This window comes from Geotrypetes seraphini, chromosome 2 (genome assembly GCF_902459505.1).
Source record: "Geotrypetes seraphini chromosome 2, aGeoSer1.1, whole genome shotgun sequence".
NCBI classification, from domain to species: Eukaryota; Metazoa; Chordata; class Amphibia; order Gymnophiona; family Dermophiidae; genus Geotrypetes; species Geotrypetes seraphini.
In genome coordinates, this window is record NC_047085.1 from 528348132 (window position 1) to 528361999 (window position 13868).

Here is a 13868-nt window from a genome sequence, read left to right on the forward strand (position 1 = left end):
CCCTAACCACAGCGTACAGCAGGATTCAGAGGCTTTAAAAGTCTCTGGATATGTCTAAAAACCCATATTGATTATCGACACTGGGACCACCTGTCTTTTGGGTCATCCAAGTGCCAATATGGGTGGGTTTTTAGATGTATTTCTGTTTCAATTGTGAGCCCCTAAGAGTCAAATAAATTCCCATTTTTTTGAAAATGTAATCAACAGTGTTTCACTGCTGCAGCTTCTTTATACTTTTGCACTAAACATAAAACATTCCACCAAGTATACTCTGAAAGCTCAGAACTATTCGTCCAGTTTGCCAAAATATGTTGGAGTGCTAATCCCATTAAAATATCAAATAACCTAGCATCATATTTATTCAAAATATTTTTAAGGACCACAGAGCACAGAATAATAATTTCATATGTAAGTGGAATTTGAAAACAAAAAATTAATTCTATTTTCCCCCAAACAGATTGCCAGAAATGACATAGAAAAGAACAATCAAATAACAAATGTCTAATTTTTTGACCCCTCTTGCGATAGCTTAGATACTTTATAAGGTGTCTAAAGGGCCCTACGAGCTATGAAAAACACAAATCGGGTTATAAAAGCAGACAAGGTGAGTCTACAATTATACATCTCAAGCATATAGAGTTGTACAGAAAAGATTGTTTTAGTTATTGAAAGAATAGGAACTCAAAGAGAAAGAAATAATAAAACCTTGTTAACTAAACATTCTCAAATCCTCAATCTTTGAATCCAAGTTTTCAATGGAGCAGATTAAAGGAAATTCTAAACCAAATTAGAATTTAAAGAGCAAACGCAACTGGCACTGTTCTCCTTTTGAACTCCCTCAAGACGCTTCATAGCTATAAATGCAGTCAGGTGAGATGGTTAAAAAAATACATATTTTGTGGATTGATACCTAATTATGCATTTACAGGGCTATCTTAACGAGAAAACCCCTCCAAGAAGAATAACACCTGGTTTCAACAACAGAAATTGACGTCTTCGTCTTTGAGTATCTCGCAATACATCAGGAAATATCTGGATTTTTAGGCCCAGAAATCTTTGTGTCTGTTTTTGAAGAATAGCTTCAATATCCAAGGGTCTACAAACTTTTAACTAGAAGAAATCCTCATTTATAATGGATCGAAGATACCTCGATTTCAAATGGTCGTGCTGATCCAAGACCCGGGATTTGTGGCAGAAGGCTTTCAAGGAATTTAACTAGATCAGGCCCCTCATCTCCTTCACAGAAATCCAGGAGGCATATACAATTTCTCTTTGCCAAATTGGACTGAAGCTCCATCTCCAGTTGCAGCACTTTCCGTTGGAGCTACATAATGCCATCTGCATTAACGGGGGAGAGCAAGCAAAACAAAAAACTGCAGACTTTGTACACGATGCAGGCAGACTTTATTTATAACAAGTAAAACATTAGATTAAAAACCTTTTACCAGGCAAGGGACCCATTAACGGCACATTTTTGTTATAGTAATGCTGTTTCCTCCTGTGATTTGGACATTTGAAGTTCTGAGATCTGACAATGCTGCCGAATTCTCCTGCATTATATCGTTAAGGCTCAGGATTTCCTCCATACTTTGCCGCAGTGCAACAGATTGATTCTCCGAAGAGGTATTGTGGTCTGGCTTTGTTCTTTTATTAGCAGGTTGTTGAGAGCTGGAATACATTTTTTGACACAGCAATTTGACTTGACATCGTTATCTGATTATTAGGGCTAACGGCCAAGATCAATTTCTTTAATGGGAGCTTAGTGTCTAGGCAGCCATTTTCTAAACACTCACCATGAGCCTCTAACAACTTTGAACAACTTTGTCATCAGCAAATTTAATTATCTCACTAGTTATTCCCATCTCTAGATCATTGATAAATATGGTAAAAAGTGGCAGTCCCAGCACAGACCCTTCTTCATTGAGAATATTGACCATTTAAACCCACTCTCTGTTTTCTATCTTTCAACCAGTTCTTAATCCATACTAGAACATTAATTACCTAATCTAATCTAATCTAATCCTTAGGTTTGTTTACCGCATCTTCTCTATGTTCGTGGAGCTCGGCACGGTTTACAGGAGATGTAATAGGAAGGAACTACAATAAAGGGTTAGAGGTCGAAGAATAAGGAATATTTAGAGGATTAGGGAAGCCAGTTATGAAGAGATTTTGAGGACTTGGGATACCAAAGTTGGAGAGAGGCTTACATTTTTGAGAAAAGCCAGGTTTTCAGATGCTTGCGGAAAACTTGGAGAGAGCTCAGGTTCCGAAGAGGAGAGGCAAGGCTGTTCCAGAGCTCAGTGATTCTGAAGGGGAAGGAGGTCCCCTGCTTTCCTGAATGGGTAATGCCTTTTAGTGAGGGGAAGGAAAGTTTTAATTTGTGGGGGGGTCTAGTGGAGTTAGAGTTTGAAGAATTCCAAGTAAGAGGGATAAAGGGAGGGAGGATACCATGGAGGATCTTGAAAGCTAGACAAGCACATTTAAAGTGGACCCTGGCGATTATCGGAAGCCAGTGAAGTTTGGACAGGAGTGGAGAGACATGGTCAAATATACTTTTAGCGAAGATGAGCTTGGCTGCGGCATTCTGAATCCGCTGAAGTCTATGAAGGTTTTTCTTAGTTAGGCTTAAATAGATAGAGTTGCAGTAGTCTAATCTGGAAAGGATGATGGATTGGACAAGGAGGGTAAAATGGTTTTGATGGAGGCAGGATCTAACTTTCCTCAGCATATGAAGGCTGAAAAAGCATTTTTTTTACCAAGGATTGGAGGTGGTCGTTGAAGGACAAATCAATGATGGAATCAATGATGACGCCAAGAACGTTGCTCGAAAGCTCAAGCTGCAGAGTGGAGCCAGAGGGCAGTGGGACGGAGGTGGGTAGTTGGTCTAGTTTTGGGCCGAGCCAGAAAAGTCTTGTTTTGGACTCGTTCAATTTCATTTGCACAGTGTGGGCCCAGGATTGTAGGTTCAGTATACAGGAGGATATGTTTTTAGACAGGTTGGTGAGGTTCGAATCGGTCTCGAGGAGGACGAGGATGTCATCAGCGTAAGTGTAAATTGTTTCAAGGGGGGATAGATGGAGGAGTTTGAGGGAGGACATATAGATGTTGAAAAGGATAAGAGATAGGGGAGAGCCTTGCGGGACTCCACAATTCAGTTTCCAGGGGGAGGATGTGGTGCCATTAATGCTGACAATGTAAGAACGAGAGCGGAGGAATTTTGAGAACCAGTCTAGGACTGTGGAGTCAATGCCTATCTTAGAGAGTTGGTAAACAAGAATGTCATGGTGGACAATGTCGAAAGCAGCAGAAAGGTCAAATTGTAGGAGGACGGCGAACTTGTTTCGAGAATGAAGTTGTTGAACCTTTGATATCAGGGAGGACAGTAGGGATTCGGTGCTGAAGTTGGGACAAAAGCCATATTGATAGGGTAGGAGAATAGAGAATCTCTCTAAGTATGATGAGAGTTGGGTAGAAATGATAGACTCTAGCATTTTGGTTAAGAGAGGGATATTTGCAATTGGGTGGTAGCTGGAAGGTATGGAAGGGTCAAGGTCAGATTTTTTCAGTAGTGGGGTCAAGGCAATAAGACCATTTCTGGGGAGAAAAGGCCTGAATAAAGGGCAGAGTTTATGAGGTTAGTGATAGAAGAGATGGCCTGTGTGGGAATATTCTCATATAGGTAGGAGGGGAATGGGTCCAAGGAACAGTTACAGGATTTCAGTTTGAGTCAGAGTTTGAGGACCAGGAATTCTGATATGTGTTCAAAGGTAGTCCAAGATCTGTCAGCTGGGATAGGGTTGGAGACCGTTAGGGTGGGAATGGAGTCAGTGGGTACCAGGGAGTAGTAGGAGACTGAGGGAGGGAAGGAGCATCTCAGGGTAGAGACCTTATTGTTAATGAATTTTGCTAGAACGTCGGCTGAGGGAGAAGAGGGGAGCAGGGTGGGATCTCTTTTGGAGGTTAGGTCAAAGTGATATATGTGAGGATGAGGAATCCAAACTCTAGCTATGTGATGCTGGGTTCTGTGTTAGGAGTCACTAATCAGGAAAAGGATCTAGTTGTCATTGTTGAGGATATGTTGAAACCCTCAGCTCAATGAGCAGCTAGAATGTTAGGAATTATCAAGAAAGGAGTAGAAAACAAAGATGGACCGTTGGATGACCAAGGAATAAAGGGAGCGCTAAAGGAGGACAAAGCAATCACCGACAGACTGAACACGTTTTTTGCGTCTGTATTTACCGAAGAGGATATACACAGCATACCGGAACCCATCAGGCTTTATGCTGGAAGTGAAAGCGAGAAATTAACAGGGTTAACGGTCAGTCTAGAAGAGGTATGCAGGCAGATTGATAGGCTTAACAGCGATAAATCCCCGGGACCGGATGGCATCCATCCGAGGGTCATCAAGGAACTGAAAGGGACCATAGCTGAACTGCTTCAACTAAAAGCCAATCTGTCGATCGAATCGGGAAAGATTCCGGAGGACTGGAAGGTGGCGAATGTTACGCCGATTTTCAAAAAAGGTTCGAGGGGAGACCCGGGAAACTACAGACCGGTGAGTCTGACCTTGGTACCGGGAAAGATGGTAGAGGCACTGATAAAGGACCGCATCATTGATCACCTTGATGGACACGCTCTGATGAGGACCAGCCAGCACGGTTTCAGCAAAGGCAGATCTGCAAGATTCTGTAATCGGCGTTTGTCAAGAACATAAGAATTGCTGCTGCTGGGTCATACTAGTGGTCCATCATGCCCAGCAGTCCGCTCATGCGGCAGTCCTCTGGTCAAAGACCAGCACCCTATCCGAGACTAGCCCTAACAGCGCACGTTCTTGTTCAACAGGAACTTTTCTAACTTTGTCTTGAATCCCTGGAGGGTTTTCCCCTATAACAGGAAGAGCGTTCTAGCTTTCTACTATTCTCTGGGTGAAGAAGAACTTTCTTACGTTTGTACGGAATCTATCCCCTTTCAACTTTAGAGAGTGCCCTCTCGTTCTGCCTACCTTGGAGAGAGTGAACAACCTGCCTTATCTATAAAACCGGTTACAGAATCCTGTAACTGTCCCCCCCCCCCAATCGCAGCAGGAGAGAACCCCCCTGAATCCCAGCGATACCTGGCAGGAGAGATTCCCAAACCTGTGATCACAGCAGGAGGGATCCCAAACCCTCCTGTCGACACCGACACCCCTGAATACCAGCAGGAGGGAGCCCAAGCCCTCCTGCTGAAGGAGCACCCCCCCAAATACCGGCAGGAGGGAGGCCAAGTCCTCCTGCTGAAGGCACCCCCCCCCCCCCCCGAATACTGGCAGGAAGAAGCTCAAGCCCTCCTGCTGAAGGCGCACCCTGCTGGACACCCCCCAAATGCACCCATGTGCCTAAGGCAGGCCTTATCTGGGCTAATCAGGCCCTAGGCCCCTCCTCGGCACATCTCACAATGAGTTTCCTCCTGTCGGTATTCGGGGGGGGTGCATCTTCAGCAGGAGGGCTTGGTCTCCCTCCTGCCAGTATTTGGTGGGGGGTGGGTGCGTATCCAACAGGAGGGCTTGGGATCTGTCCTGCCTGTATTCGGGGGTGTCATTGGCAGGAGGGCTTGGGATCCCTCCTGCTGGTTCACAGTTGTTTTGGGGGGTGCTGGCAGGAGAGATTGGGCATCTGTCCTGTCAGTTTGTGGCAGTTCGGGGGGTGCCAGCAGGAGAGACTGGGCATCTCTCCTGTTGGGGAGGTTAACAAGGATCGCAGCAGAAGAGATTAGGCATCTCTCCTGCCGCGATCGTTGCGGTGGGGGGTGGGCAGATTGCTGGGGCTGCTGAGCTGGTCGCGGTCTAAGTCAAAACATATAAGTTCCGTCTGGCAACCTGTCAAATCTTTTCAGTTATGGCTGCCAGACGACTAAGTCTAGGTCGGCCCACCTTCCACCCACCTCCCACCCTATCCACTCCTCCAAGAATGCCCTTTTTTGCTCTAGGCGTTCAGAGGCAGAGTAAAGGCCTAAGCTGGTTTTAGATACATCTCAGTGCATGAGAACTCCTCCAAGAACAAACTGTCTGCAGCTTTCCATGCAACCTCTGCCATCTCATGGGAAAATTCTGCTATTGATTCATCTCCTCCATCTCAGGCTGTCAGTCTTCTTCAGACATTCAGGTCTGTCCCATGCATGGTTGAGTTAAGACTCAGTGGAAGCACTTACCAGTGTCTTACCTAAAGGATCTAATCTAATCTAATCTAAACCAATGGTTGTGTTTTTTTGGTTTTTCCATTTTCTTATGGTATCTTTGATACTTCTGGTGGGGGGAACATTAAGAGAATGATGAATATGAATCCTTTATCAGGTCTCAAAATTTGGCTACGTCAGTGGCCCTAGGGCAGGCAATTCCAGTCCTCAAGAGGCAGAGCCAGAGCCAGATCAGGTTTTCAGGATATACACAATATGTATGAGATGGCTTTGCATGCACTGCCTCCTTCAGATACAAATCTATCTCATGTATATTTATTGTGGATATCCTGAAAACCTGACCTGGCTCTGGCTCTTGAGGACTGGAATTGCCTACCCCTTCCCTAAGATAATAATAATAACAGTTTATATTCCGCAGGACTGTGAAGTTCTATGTGGTTTACAATGATTAAAAATAGAACAAATTGAGTGGAATTGACATGTTACTAGTGAATCGTGGCTTTAAGGATTGTACAAATCAGTTGCCGAAGTAGTTCAGGAACAGATATGTTTTTAGGTGTTTCTAAATTCCCCGTAAGTAACTGAACTCAGCTGCTTATTTGCCATCATAATCCTCATTACCTTAATTCAGGGTTTGGGGCTATAATTCCTGAGGAGATATCCAAGCTGGAAATTTTGGGAAGCAATGATGGAGTAAGGGTATCCAGAGACTCCTTAGCACCTGATGACCCTTTCGGAAGACAGCTAAGACAGATGACACTGCAAACTCAGAGGGATACAAACCTTTTCCAGCTTGTATTTTAGGTCCCAGCAGGAAAAACATCTCAAATGCACAAGACTCAACTCCTGAAGTGGACGATAGTCCAGGCACATGTTTATTGGGTAGGTTACTGTTACAGTTAAATCATTTATATTTCACAATTGCCAACAGATAGTTCATAGCAGATTACAGCACTGAAACAGTTTTAGCCTCTATGACTGACCATCTTTTCCATTTGTTTTCCCGGGGAAAAAGCGCACTGGTACTGCAGTTCGACTTGAGCAGTGCCTTCGACCTTGTTGATCATGACATCCTGCTTAGGTGCCTTGACTCCGTCAGCATTTCTAGACAGGTACAGCGAAGGAACCTATTCTCAGGCTTGGTCCAATCCCTGCGGAGTGCCACAGGGCTCCCCACTCTCTCCCTCACTTTTCAATATCTACATGGCATCACTGGGAAATATGCTATCCGATTTAAAACTGAAATTGTACATTCCCATAACCTCATTGACCCAAGAGACAGAACAATTCACCTCATCTGTCCTTACCAAGGTAGAACATTGGACCACGCATTCTAAATTAAAACTGAATCCCGAAAAAAACAAGATTTTCTTGGCAAGTCCCAATACCAAGATCGTGAACACCTCCTTGAGACTAAATGGGTCAGACTACCAAATTAATCCTACATCCAAAATCCTTGATGTAACCCTGGACCGAAGCCTGATTTTTGAAGATTATAATAACGCTCAAGTCAAAAAATGCTTTCTCACTTTATGAAAACTTCTTACCATTAAACATTACTTCGATTTCTTCTCCTTTCAGCTGCTGGTTCAATCTCTGATTTTAAGTACCTTAGACTATTGCAATATTATATATTACATTGCATTAGTGATTTCTATTCCGCCAATGCCTTGCGGTTCAAGGCGGATTACATCAAAGTTAACAAGAATTACATTAAAAATTAGCAGGAACAGCATAAGCGATGTCATAATATTTACTTAAGAAGTACCAAAGAGTTGTCGAGATCTTAAGGTGATAAATGTTGGGTAAAGAATTACCAAAGAGAAGTCAAGATCTATGGAGATAAGTATTGGGTAAATTAGAAGCATTTTAGACTATGTTGGGTAGATAGAAGCATATTAGAGAGTATTAAGGGTATAGAGAGGTTTGGGGGGGGGGGTTGGGTAGGGACTGGTTATGCTAGATGGGTTTTATGTATTTTTTGAAGAGTATGGGATCTCTCAAGAAAACCATCAAATGACTGAGAATCATCCAAAATGCTGCAGTCTGTCTCATTTATGGCCTCAAGAAATCAGACCATGTAAGCCTGTAGTACAAAAAACTACACTGGCTGCAAGGGTCATTTTTATGTTTTCTTGCCTTTGCTTCAAAATCATGACAAGTTCATCCTCAACTTATCTGTCTCACCAATTCAAATTCCCAGGCACAACTAATACACGCAGTGCCAAATTGTTCGCTTTTCCATCCCGATTGTATCTACAAGAGATACCTCGATAGAACATTATCATTCCGAGCAGGCAAATGGAACAAACGTTTAACCAACTTCATCTCAACCGCACTTTCGTACCAAACGTTTAGGAAGTCAATCAAAACTTATCTCTTTGACAAATTTATCTGACCCCACTTCAACCTTGATGTACTTCCAAAATACTTCCAGATAAACTTGACTAACCTTAACATGCCAATGTAATTTCGAAAGTTCTCTTTAATGTCACTGTATGTATAGTCTCTTTCCCTGTAAACCGCTTTGAACTGTTTGTGGTATGGTGGTATATAAAAGTAAAGTTATTATTATTATTACATACAAAACACTATGAATACATACATAAACAAAGATTTGAGACCTTCCAGGGCACTTATCAGGGTAGTAGAGGCAGCCATAATTGTATTGGTGTGTCAAGTTGCTTGGATCAGCTGTACTGATGGCCCCGATTGCTAGTTTTCAGTGTATAACAATGGGTTCATCTGCTTCTTTGGCTTCTAAAGCTTCTATGGTATCTATTATTTTCAATTAAGGGTATGGCATACTTGGGCTGACATCATTGGTCTCCTTAATGATAGATTAATGAAAACATGGACCACATATACTCTGGAAGAAAGATAGGAGGGGATATGAAGTTAAGGAGAGGGCATGACGTTAAAAGGTGATAGGCTCAGGAGTAATGTAAGAAAATACTTTTTTACAGAAAGGGTGGTAGATGCGGCATTGAATTTTCAGTGGCAGCGGGCTTCAACTATGGTGCCTCCTGCTGGCTTAGTATCAGTTCCATAGTTCCATGATAAAGCTTAACCCCCCTCTTACCATCCCCTCCTAACCCCAGATCCTACTTTTCCCTCTCTTGGAAACCTTCTCTGATCTAACGTTGTAACCCTTCTTCCATAACTCTTTTTGTAATCCGCTTTGAACCGAAAGGTAATGGCGGACTAGAAATCTGTAATGTAATGTAATGTAATAGTTGTTTGAGTGAAGACCTATAAACTCCTTTTCATTGAGGGGTGGATGAGCACCTTATGATCCAGCTGTTCCTTCCCTGGTTAGGCTAACTGTGCCTCGGCAGACAAGTCTTCAACGTAGTCTATTCTCTTCATTTTCTTCACCTCGATGTCTGTTTATTAATTTATTGATAAAAATTTTTATCCCCCCCCCCCATTAAACAATACAACCACAGCAGTTTACAATTATAACAAGTTGCATTATTACAATAGAATTCTTGTGAAACAATTCAAACTCTATAACCTCAATTTCAACCCTTTCATCTCTATTCCCAAGCCCTTGGCCATCCTGGACTCTAGAAACCCACTTCCTAGACCAGGGGTGTCAAATGTCGGTCCTCGAGGGTCACAATCCAGTCAGGTTTTCAGGAATTCCCAAACGAATATGCATGAGATCTATTTGCATACACTGCTTTCATTGTATGCTAATAGATCTCATGCATATTCATTGAGGAAATCCTGAATACCCAACTGGATTGTGGCCCTTGAGGACTGATAGTTGACACCCCTGCCCTAGACTCTGGATACTCTTTGCTGGGCCCCAGTACATCTCAGAAAATGTGGAGATGACAGACAAAGACATAAGCCTGACATCTGCCCAAGATGAGCATCATACACTTATGCTCCTCCTGCATTGGACATCATCAGAAATTCTGAAGTAACAACCAAAGGGGAATTTGTAAACACATTGTATGTATACAGCTCAAGAAGCACAGTAGCAAGGCTTAAAATATTTGCAACACATATTTCTGTATAAAGATTCAGACTCCTGAGGCAGGCCAATTTGGCTGAAACACGTATGTGTCGAGTCTTGATTATAATAATGGAATTGAGCACCACATGACATCCTTTCTATCTTTCTTGTGGTTCTACTACAAGGGATCTGATCTCTACTCTTATTCAAATCTCTCTTTGGTTGTCCCTTACAGAGGACATGGCTTCTGTTACAAGGGATCGGATCTCTGCTTTTCCAATCTCTCTCACATTATCCATTATGGAGAACATGATTTCTACTGCAGGGGACCCAATTTCTGCTCTTATTCCAATCCCTTTCTGGTTGTCCCTTATGGAGAACATGACTTCTACTGCAAAGGACCCGATCTCTGCTCTTATTCCAATCATTTTCTGGTTGTCCCTTATGGAGAACATGACTTTTACTGCAAGGGACCCGATCTCTGTTCTTATTCCAATCACTTTCTGGTTGTCTCTTATGGAGAACATGACTTCTACTGCAAGGGACCTGATCTCTGCTCTTATTCCAATCTCTTTCTGGTTGTCTCTTATGGAGAACATGACTTCTACTGCAAAGGACCCAATCTCTGCTCTTATTCCAATATCTTTCTGCTTGTCTCTTATGGAGAACATGACTTCTACTGTAAGGGACCCGACTTCTGCTCTTATTCCAATCTCTTTCTGGTTGTCTCTTATGGAGAACATGACTTCTACTGCAAGTGACCCAACCTCTGCTCTTATTCCAATCCCTTTCTGGTTGTCTCTTATGGAGAACATGACTTCTACTGCAAGGGACCCGATCTCTGCTCTTATTCCAATCTCTTTCTGGTTGTCTCTTATGGAGAACATGACTTCTACTGCAAGGGACCCATTCTCTGCTCTTATTCCAATCTCTTTCTGGTTGTCTCTTATGGAGAACATGACTTCTACTGCAAGGGACCCAACCTCTGCTCTTATTCCAATCCCTTTCTGGTTGTCTCTTATGGAGAACATGACTTCTACTGCAAGGGACCCGATCTCTGCTCTTATTCCAATCTCTTTCTGGTTGTCTCTTATGGAGAACATGACTTCTACTGCAAGGGACCCGATCTCTGCTCTTATTCCAATCTCTTTCTGGTTGTCTCTTATGGAGAACATGACTTCTACTGCAAGGGACCCGATCTCTGCTCTTATTCCAATCACTTTCTGGTTGTCCTTTGCAGGGGGCCTGAGCTCTTCTGTAGCACATCTGATCTCTTCTTTCTCTTTCTGGTTGTCTCTTATGGAGAACATGACTTCTACTGCAAAGGACCCAATCTCTGCTCTTATTCCAATATCTTTCTGCTTGTCTCTTATGGAGAACATGACTTCTACTGTAAGGGACCCGACTTCTGCTCTTATTCCAATCTCTTTCTGGTTGTCTCTTATGGAGAACATGACTTCTACTGCAAGTGACCCAACCTCTGCTCTTATTCCAATCCCTTTCTGGTTGTCTCTTATGGAGAACATGACTTCTACTGCAAGGGACCCGATCTCTGCTCTTATTCCAATCTCTTTCTGGTTGTCTCTTATGGAGAACATGACTTCTACTGCAAGGGACCCATTCTCTGCTCTTATTCCAATCTCTTTCTGGTTGTCTCTTATGGAGAACATGACTTCTACTGCAAGGGACCCAACCTCTGCTCTTATTCCAATCCCTTTCTGGTTGTCTCTTATGGAGAACATGACTTCTACTGCAAGGGACCCGATCTCTGCTCTTATTCCAATCTCTTTCTGGTTGTCTCTTATGGAGAACATGACTTCTACTGCAAGGGACCCGATCTCTGCTCTTATTCCAATCTCTTTCTGGTTGTCTCTTATGGAGAACATGACTTCTACTGCAAGGGACCCGATCTCTGCTCTTATTCCAATCACTTTCTGGTTGTCCTTTGCAGGGGGCCTGAGCTCTTCTGTAGCACATCTGATCTCTTCTTTCTCTTGGAACTCCTCAGCTGCTATTTCTACAAATTGGAGTCATCCTGGTCCCCCCTCCTCTGAGTTTCATATCACTAATTAGTTCTACTTAACACAAATCTATAGCCTATTCCTCCAAGTGCACTTGTCCAGGTTATCTGAAGTAGCCACAATTCCTTTTCACTTAATAAAACCATAATTAAAAGCAATTGAATGAGGAATGCATGTCTGTGCGGTGCTACCACAGTAATAATAATAATTATTATTTATTAAAACAGTTCTGTGGTTACAACAGATTGAGAACAAGATCTCAAAGTAGGGTGTAGTATCACGCAGTAGCCCAATGGTTAGAAGAGCAAGCTGAGAACCAGAGAAACCAGGGTTCAAATCCCTCTGTGATTTCTTGTGACCTTGGGTAAGCCACACAACCCCCTTCAGGGAGAGGAAAATACCCCATTGCCCCTGACCATAAACTGCAGCTGATAAAGGCACAAGTCAAATCCAAAATCCCTTTGCATGTAAGAAGCATAGCATCATTTTCACACTCTGCATTTCTGAAGGACATTTTATATCCCATGTCCCAGCTGGACTATCTGAATTACCGTAAGTTTGCCCTTCTGTCCATAGCCAGGGTAAGAAGCACCTCCCAACCCATAGTTTATGTAGAATTAAACACAAGTGTAATATTTAAAATGGAGGCCACAGGCCAATGTCCATCTTAGATGACCTGGTATCCATCCTTAGCAAACTGGTCATCACATACAACTTTAACTTCACACACTACCCAAATGAGACTGGATCCCCAGCAGACCTCATCACTTCACTATCGGACCTAGGCTTCCAGCAAATGGTCCCTTCACTGACTCACTCTACGGGCCACATCCTAGACCTAATCTTTATTCAAATAGATACTCTGCTCACCACAGAAACTCCTGACTGCCCTACCAAACCAGTACCCTGATCCAATCATCATTTGATCACATTCTGCCACACCTACACAACAAATCAACCAGGAAGCAACCCAACATACGAAGATATGAAATAGCGCTATCAACTTAAAGGATCTCTTCACAGAACATTAAAACCCAACGCTGAATCTATTGACAAGGCTGCTGTGGACTGGCACACTGAGGTAAAAACCCTATATGAAGGGCTAGCCCCAGTCAAAGAGATCAAATACTATCCCCACAAATATTCCTCCCCTTGGTTTTCTGATAACTTAAGAACTAAGAAAAGAGAATTAAGGAAAGCAGAAAGGAAATGGTACAAATCCAGGCTTAACAGTGACAGGTCCAAATGGAAGGAACTATATAAAAAAGTCACCCCAGAGGTTAAAAAGATATATTATTCCCAACTATTAAAGACCCTCAAAAGGTCCTTTTTAATCTAACAAAAAAAGATACAACATTGCAAGGAGACAACCAATACCTTAACATCGAACTCGATAGCAAAATGCTCTCAGACTACTTCACTGACAAAGTAGACAAGATATGTTCTCACCTCGACTCTACTACGCTACAGACATTGTCCCCCCACATCCCAGACAAGATAATTAAAACTACAACTGGGAACCTAACTCACTTTGAAACTGTCTTCCATGATGACATCACCAAGATACTAGACACTATTCACCCTTCTGATTCCAACTTAGACCCCTTCTAGTGGTTGTGAAAGATGCCTTTGTAGACTCCATCCTTCCTCCCATCAACACATCTCTACAAACAGGGATAGTGCCCACAAATTGGAAGTCAGTGGTCATC